The sequence below is a fragment of the Talpa occidentalis genome, unplaced genomic scaffold (assembly GCF_014898055.3).
Source record: "Talpa occidentalis isolate TD23 unplaced genomic scaffold, MPIMG_talOcc4v2.1 talOcc4.7, whole genome shotgun sequence".
In the NCBI taxonomy this organism is placed as follows: domain Eukaryota; kingdom Metazoa; phylum Chordata; class Mammalia; order Eulipotyphla; family Talpidae; genus Talpa; species Talpa occidentalis.
In genome coordinates, this window is record NW_023605083.1 from 22136745 (window position 1) to 22145543 (window position 8799).

The 8799-nt window shown below is 36.7% G+C and overlaps 1 pseudogene; it reads right to left on the reverse strand.

The window, feature by feature from the left end:
- Window positions 1-6335: 6335 nt before the first annotated feature.
- Window positions 6336-8004, reverse strand: LOC119231341 (RAF proto-oncogene serine/threonine-protein kinase-like; annotated as a pseudogene).
- Window positions 8005-8799: the final 795 nt, after the last annotated feature.

An 8799-nucleotide genomic window follows, 5' to 3' on the forward strand; every position in this document is an offset into this window, starting at 1 on the left:
GACTACAGAAAGAAGGAAACTACACAGAGAAAGGACCCCAGACATATGCATAGGTTCTGTATGAGTTGCAGATGATTAGACTATGTGTGTAAGTGAAATTTTTGAGGTTAGCCCCTTAAACCTTTTCCAGAGCATCCATGCATATGCATCTGTGCAGACACACAATAATAACAATAAGGCAAACAAAAACAATAAAAGGTAATATAAGGTAAACAATTAGAAGATCTCCAGGTATGCTGGTTAATATCTGAGGTTTAATCAGTTGCAGAAGGGAAAACATGGGGAACTTAATGTAGATCTCATAAGGTCATATTTAGTGGGCTTAATTAGTTCAATAGTATAATTTGCTATATTTGGACATTAAAAATTTTCAAATAATCCTGAAAACACGAAATGATATACAAATCATTTAATTATTTGCCAAAACATGTAACCACACTTATAAAGGAAGACAATACAATCCTGAATTGTCTGTATATGTTTTTTTTAATTATATATGTATTTGGTACATTTTCTTACATTCTTGTTAATTTTTGATAGTACAGTATCTCTCCTCTCAGGTGTGGTAATCATAGTTCTAATATACTCTTCTATGATTATTTGCTGAGATAAAACTTGTTTTTTTTAAAGTGAATGAATTTTTCTTTTTTTTTTAAAGATTGATTTATTTATTTATACAAGAACCAGGGTATAGGCCAGATGTGCGGGAGGGTGAGAGGATTCACCAGAGATAGAGCGGGTAACAGAACAGGCAGAATGATGAAAATACACTGCTGAGGGTAGCAGTGGGCGAGACAGGAGAGGTCTGCCTCGCCATGTGGGACCCTCGCCAGCTGGCCGGGATCTAACAGGTGCTGCAGAGGCTGCGGACAGCTTCACAGTGCGGCGCTCAACAGCCTGCGCCACCAGTGGAGGCCCTGAGATAAAACTTAAGGAGTCAGAAAGGACACAAAGAAATCATGAATTTCATTAGTATATATAGATATATTATTATAGAAATATAGTAATATTACTAGTATTATTGAAACTAATGTTTATTATACCATAATAAATACATGAAATAGGTAAATGTTTTAAAGCCAGATTTTAAATTAATAAATAAAAACATAATGTCAAACAAATTAAGAAAAATCTAATATTAAATTTTACTTGGGCAAGTCTGTATAAAATGATTTAAAGAATTCACTCTGAGTTGTATATACTGAAAAACCTTTAATAATGAGCACCCCTCAACAGCAAATCTTCGATTCTAAGCACCAATTTTCACTAGTAGGATATAAGTTCTGTAATAGAAAATGTGTTTCCATATGTACAAGAAAAACATGGTGTATTGTGTCTTCTCAGAAAACATGGAGATTTTCAAAGACTAATTTGGGAATATGTCAAAAGACTTAAGTGCTAAATCAAAGGAACTATTAAAGTTCCACATTTGGAACAAGTTAATTATTAAGAAGAGTATTATTCTAATTGGTTACACTAATTATTTATTGTGTATTTAATGACATACTAAATATATACATATATGCTAGAACTTATTGATGTTCTTAAAGAAATAAAGCTAAATGTCTCATAGAAATCCTTACCATAAAAAATAAAGAATCAAGTTTATAAAATAAAGAATCAAGTTTATATCTCAATTTAAAAGGTAGCATTACAGTTTTCCAGAGTTACTGAGAATAGCTATAGTATTTGTAGAGTATTCCTTTTAATAAATGGAGTGGGAGGTAGGGGAGGATAAAAACAAATTGAGAAACATGTAAAAAGGTACAAGCAGACAAATCTTAACTGCAGTATAATCTGTAAAACAACTAATGTATTATTTTCAAAAAATCAATAGTGTGGAAATGTTTACACTTAAGGAATCTAAATATTTATAAGACAAATCTAACTTGTGATTCTTGAGTAATTAATAACAAATTTGAATGTGGACTACATAATTGCAAATGATTCAATAAATGAGGTGTAGACATACAGGTAGATAAATATGGATAGAGAAAGAAATAGATTAGATACATGATGGTGATGATTGTAGAGATGATAGATAGATAGATAGATAGATAGATAGATAGATAGATAGATAGATAGATAGATAAATGCTTGTTAAAAAATTTACTTGATAAATTTAGATGATCATTTTTTTATTTTAACCTATTCTGTATTTTTGAAAACTTCACAATAAAATTTATAAAACATAAATCTCAACAGGGAGTTAATTCCTTAGATTTAATTTGAACAAGAGAGAAACTGGATAGTATATAATCTTTGTTTCCTATAACCAAGAAATTATATAACATCCAAAAGAAGCTGTTTGGAATAAATATTCAATTGTATACAATAAATATGGTCTTATCTATCATTGCAATCTGATTTGCTCCTCAATAAATAACTGAATTACATGGATATAACATAAAAACTTTCATAACTGACTTTTGACTTTGAGTTGATTACATTGAATATGTTTGTGCGGGTTTTTTTTTATCATGTTCTATTTTTCTCAAGACTATTAATTGAAGATTTTAGATCAATCACTAATACTTAAGAAGTTATTTTCCATTACATTGATGCAAAAAAAAAATTGAAGAGTCAACTAGTATATTGATATTTGTCAACTAAGGGGCAGTGAATGACCCGATGTAACTTCTATAACTAACAGCATCATGTAGGTTAAAAATAACTCAGAATGCACTTTTAATAGTTGTTAATCATATTTTAAGAAAAAATTCTTATCTTCTCAAGTAGCTTGATAAAATAAATGCTTCACATCTTTGCTTCTCTAAAACTGTAATGTACATTCAAGAAATGTCAAGTCGTTTAATTGACTGGCATTCTAGCAAAGAAGATACAGTTTATAAATTGATTTACTTTGTCATGCCAAGATTTCTTGGAGAATATCCAGCCTTTGTGCTGATCTTTGTGGTTTTTAGTAATTTTATTTTATTATGCTAAGAGTCCTTGGCCTCTCTTAAAACACATTTTATTATTGCCTTCATTGTGACTGATCCATAATTCAGAATGGCTTTTATGATTTTTTTTTAATTAAAGACGTTTATAATGTTTTCTAAATCATTTGGTCTATCTTCAGAATTTCTTTTATTCTTAAATGAATTTCATTCCTTAGTCTTATTTACATGTTAAAAAAAAAGCTAAAAAGCTTATTTTCCCCTTAATTTTTGGTAACTTTTAAGTTTTGATTTTATAATCCATTGATTTTCATGTCCCTGTTTTTTTTTTTTTTTTGTAATGTAATGTTTATATTATACTGTAATAGTCTAATAAAAATATCTACTTTGTTTTCACTAAAATTACACTTAATATATAGCTTAATGATGAAATTAATTGCCTACTTTTATCATCCCTTCAAAGCAACCCCTTTCCTTCTCTATCTTACTCTACTAAAAAGACACACAAATGTATTAAGAATATAATTCAGGGCCTCCCCGGTGGCGCAGCGGTTGAACGCTGGGTTGCGAAGCTGCCCGCAGCCTCTGCAGCGCCGGTTCGATCCCCGGCTGCTCCCCGGCCACTGGAGGAGGGTCCCACATGGCGCACAGACCTCTCCTGCCGCCCACTGCTCCCCTCAGCAGTGTACTTCGGTCCTTCTGCCTGCTCTGCTCCCCGCTCTGGCTCTGGTGAATTCTCCCACCCTCCTGTGCTTCTGACTGTACCCAGTGCATGTATAAACAAAACAAACAAACAAATAAATAAATAAATAAAAGCATGCCTGTATTAAAAAAAAAAAAAGAATATAATTCAAATTTATATTTCCCTTTTTAACTCAGATTTAGTTACTGTACTTCCATTATCTAGAAAGCATTTTCAGCAGGTTTTTATTACCCATTGTTAGGCAAGAGAATGACATGGGAAAAATATTTTCCCACACCTAATGCAGGTCTAGATTTCCAAAGCCCAGGAGAGAGGGAATGTAGTAGAAGCCAAAAAGCTTCAGATGTAGCAGAGATGGAAGCAAATATATACTACATTCTACAGATAAGCAGACCTTGATAACACATAAGTTATCAAGGTCAAATTCTGATTTTACATACAGTTCCTATGATACCACCAGAGTACAATGAAATAATGACATTGTGTTAAAAGCCTGGTAGCAAAATGGAAAAAAAAAGAATCATTTTGTGTTTTAAAGATACCTTTCTAAGGGCATAAATAAATTAAACTATTCTACTATAGGACTTTCCAGTATAACTCAGGTATTCACAAATTTTGAGTCTTCTCAGGAAGAGGTTTTATATTTGCACTTGAAGATAGGCTCTTCATCTTCCCATGGCTTTTTTGTGACCTGGTATTCAATAATAACTTTTTTCAAAATTTCCATCAAAATCTGACTGCATAAATAAACTGTCACTTGCAGCTAAATTAAACTACCATATATCAAATTTTAATTCACTCTCTTCAAAATATAAATCAGATTTTCATTACTTTTTGAATCTATATCTATATATGATTTAACTTCTAAGCACTTATTTAGATATATGTTGATAAACTTCCAATCCTGTAAATCATATTATTTAAGATCTATATATTTTTATCTATTTATCTTTAGGGTAGTGACTCCTTAAACTGTGTCATTTCTTTGCTGTATTACTTCATTTGAGTAATATTTATTGAACCTTTCAATACAATATTTACCCAGGTTTTTTCCTTCCTTTAAAGCAACTGCTTCTCAGTGTAATGATATATTAAAAACAAATAAAGTCTTGATATATTAAATATTGTTTGCTCTTACTATTTGTATCAACTTGAGATGATGAAGAGTTCAGTGCTTTAAAATTAGTTTTCTATAAACAGAGTGAGGGTGTTGGTCCTAATTCATAAGGTAAATTTGGGGAAAATAAGGAAAGAAGAAAAAACTGACAGAGGTACTAATGTGACTTTTTTTTTAATTTTTTTAAAATATTTTTAATTTTTAATTTTTTATTTATACAAGTGCTGGGGTACAGTCTAGATGTGCAAGAGGGTGAGAGGATTCACCAGGGACGAAACGGGGAACAGAACAGGCAGACTGATGAAAAACACTTCTGAGGGGAGCAGCGGGCAAGACAGGATATGTCTGCTTCGCCATGTGGGATTCTCACTGGCCAGCCAGGATTGAACCCGCACTGCAGAGGCTGCTGACAGCTTCACAGTGCAGTGTTCAACCGCCTGCGCCACCAGGGAGGCCCCTGATTTATGCCCTTAGATAGGTATCTTTAAAACACAAAACAATTTTTTTTTTCCATTTTGCTACCAGGCTTTTAACATAATGTCATTATTTCATTGTGACGTCTTTTTTGCAACTTTTTGCTCAGTTCTTCCCAAATTATTCAGACATTAACTCTCATTTCTTTTGTACCTGTATCTCGGATCAAATGCCATGGCCACAATTTGCATCTAAATTTACATTTCCTTTTATTAATTTTACTCATCTTCTTTTAGGAAAAACTTCTATCCAGTATACCTAACTCAGTTTATGTTTACAATACCCTTCTTCAAATAATCTAGAGGAGAGACTTTTGAGACATGTTTTAACATTACATCTTTATTTCCAGTACTCCATTTAGCACGTTTAAGTATGCTTAAAAACTGTTCCTGGGCCTCCCCTGGTGGCACAGGCAGTTGAGCGCAGCACTGTAAGGCTGTCCGCAGCCTCTGCAGCACTGGTTGGATCCCGGCCGGACGGCAAGGGCCCCAATGGCATGGCAGACCTCTCCTGTCGTGCCTGCTGCTCCCCTCAGCAGAGTATTTTGTCAGTCTGCCTGTTCTGTTACCTCTCTGTCTCTGGTGAATTCTCTCACCCTCTGTCGCATCTGAACTGTACCCCAGTTCTTGTATAAATAATTAAATAAATAAATCTTTAAAAATAAAAAAAAAATAGCATTTTGTTTTTCAAAAATCATTGAAGATGCATTCTAAATGCAGCATGATGGAAGACTACTCCCTGATAGTGTGGTGACTAGGATGGGCAGGCCAAGTAACTCTTCTTGAAAACCACTCCAGTGCACTGAAGACCTCCCAGTATGGAAGTATACCTGATTTCAAGTTCCACAGTACTGAAGCCATCTGATTCAGGTGACAAATCTGGACAGTCCTAAGTTGTTTGTTTACTTATATACAAAATTACCTGTTTGGTGCCATACCACTGTCTCTTATGAAAAGTTCTTCATGTACTACTTCTTCATAGGAGCTGATTTTCAAAATCCATGTGTCCTCACATCAGGATTGTTTGCCTGATGCTTTCATTTCACCTCTGAGTGCTTTTACTTGACCTAAAAATTCTCATTTAGCTAATGGTTGGGATCCCAGATGATGAATTTCCATGGTGCATCTGGAGAAGGCTGGGCTTAAGAGCATGCAGGAAGGGAGCTGGACAAATCAGCATGGTGAATAGCTTCTGTGAAATGAAAATAATCCATTCCCTGACCTGTCCTCTAGGTGATGTCAATCAACTAGAACGATTGAAACTTGATCTCCTGGATGTGTAGATGTTTATAGAGACTGCTGTCCTCATATTACTAGGTCAAAATCACCAGATTTTCCTTTGTCATATATGCAGTAAAAAGCATGATGGGCCTCCCCTGGTGGCGCAGTGTTTGAACGCTGGGCTGCACAGCTGCCCGCAGCCTCTGCAGCACCAGTTCCATCCCCGGCCGCTAGGCAAGGGTCCCACATGGTGCGCAGACATCTCCTGCCTCACCTGCTGCTCCCCTCAGCAGTGTGTTTCATCAGTCTGCCTGTTCTGTTCCCCGCTCTGGCTCTGGTGAATTCTGTCACCCTCCCGTGCTTCTGACTATACTCAGTGTTTATATAAATAAATAAATAAATAAATCTTTAAAAAGCATGACGTTCACATAATGTGTTTTTCACAGGACAGTCACTTTATTGTTGAAGTCCTAGAACTACCTTGTTGTGGGGTAAACAACTTTTATGATCTTTACGGTGATGCTCCATGATACTTTCGCTGTCAAACAGTTCCAAAGGAGCCTGACAAAATCCTTGTGGAGAACATCACTTCTCTGGCTTCTGTTTCCCCATAATAGTCTGAATTTCTCTGCCCATGAAGTCTAATTTTGTTTTTCTTCTGGGTTCCAGACTCCTGGTGCTCATTCTCTCTGTGCTGGCACAGAGCATTTGGGTTGTAACTAGGTTGTTGGAGTTGCTGGACAAGGCTGAATGGGAGGCTGGTTCACTATGACTTTTTTTTTTTTTAAATAGTAGCATGGCATTTTTTTTTAATATTTATTTATTTATACATGCAAGCACTGGGTACAGTCAGAAGTGCGGGAGCGTGAGAGAATTCTCCAGAGCCAGAGTGGGGAGCAGAGCAGGCAGAAGGACTGAAGTACACTGCTGAGGGAGCAGTGGGCGGCAGGAGAGGTCTGTGCTCCATGTGGGACCCTCCTCTGGTGGCCAGGGAGCAGCCGGGGATCCAACTGGCGCTGCAGAGGCTACGGGCAGCTTTGCAACCCATTGCTCAACCGCTGTGCCACCGGGGAGTCCCTGGTTCACTATGACTTCAAAGTGCATCCTTAATATTACTTCTGTCCAAAGGCTGGGTTGTGCTGACCATGAGGACCATAGGTTGGAACATTGTCCTCTTCCTGGGAGAGAGAATGTTCAGAAGAGGAGATAGAGGTGATGTACCTACAGAAGTGGGGTGTGAAGTTTTGTGCTGTGAACTAACAGTCTTCTGGGAAGCAGATTCACATCTGACATATTGTCAAAGAACACAGTGCTGGGACTCCACTATTCCCAATGATGGAATTTGGAAACAAGAGTTTGATATTACTCCACTTCACACACATAGTAGGTACTTTCATACTACAGTGCTCTGTAATTTTTAGCTGCAAGTCTGACATGTAAACCATTTTATAGGAATTTCTGACATGTGTCACCAAAGGCAACCATCAAGAAGGTCTCCCCAGTTAAGTTGCGTGTTGTAAGGGAAAAATGATCCAGGAAATCTGTTTGAAGTTCTCCATTCAACAAAGCATCATCAGTATTCCATTCAAAACATGCATTTCATGCAAATGGCCAACAGGCATATGAAAAAATGTTCAACATCCCTTATCATCAGGGAAATGCAAATTATTATTTTTTTTAATAGAGGCATGCTTTTTTATTTATTTATTTATTTGTTTGTTTGTTTGTTTTGTTTATACATGCACTGGGTACAGTCAGAAGCACGGGATGGTGGGAGAATTCACCAGAGCCAGAGCAGGGAGCAGAGCAGGCAGAAGGACCGAAGTACACTGCTGAGGGGAGCAGCGGGCGGCAGGAGAGGTCTGCGCGCCATGTGGGACCCTCCTCCGGTGGCCGGGGAGCAGCCGGGATCGAACCGGTGCCGCAGAGGCCGCGGGCAGCTTCGCAACCCAGCGCTCAACCGCTGCGCCACCGGGGAGGCCCGGGAAATGAAAATTAAACCACATTGAGATACACCTTGCACCAGTTAGAATGGCACATATCAAAAAAACAAGCAACGACAAATTTTGGTGAGGATGTAGTAAAAAAGGAGATCTCCTACATTGCTGGTGGGAGTGCAAACTGGTCCATCCTCTATGAAAAGCTGTGTGGAGATTCCTCAGATTACTTAAAAAGGAGCTACCATACGACCCAGCCATTTCACTACTAGGAATCTACCCAACAGACACAAAAACATTGATTCAAAAGAACACCTGTACACCTATGTTTATTGCAGCACTATTTACAATAGGTAAAACCTGGAAACAACCCAAATTCACAAAAAATAGATGACTGGATCAAGAAGATATGGCATATATACACAATGGAATATTATTCAACAATCGA